This window comes from Apaloderma vittatum, unplaced genomic scaffold (genome assembly GCF_000703405.1).
Source record: "Apaloderma vittatum isolate BGI_N311 unplaced genomic scaffold, ASM70340v1 scaffold40112, whole genome shotgun sequence".
Classification (NCBI taxonomy): Eukaryota; Metazoa; Chordata; class Aves; order Trogoniformes; family Trogonidae; genus Apaloderma; species Apaloderma vittatum.
Genome location: NW_009704776.1, coordinates 1 through 210, shown reverse-complemented (window position 1 = coordinate 210; position 210 = coordinate 1).

The following is a 210-nucleotide window of genomic DNA, read 5'->3' as shown; positions in this document are numbered from 1 at the left end:
CTTGTCAGGTCAAGCCACTGCTGCCTTCAGTGGCAGCACCTTGTCCTGCCCGGGGCTTGTGCTTGCCAGGAGGCAACAACCTTGAGCCTCAGCTCTGGCCACAACGCCCTCCTTGCTGTGTCTTCCTTACCAGGCAAAGCCCTCCCGTGGCTCCTGGAGGGGAAAAACCAGGTTTGTTTCTCTACAGCCAAAATGTTCTACATTAGCCCG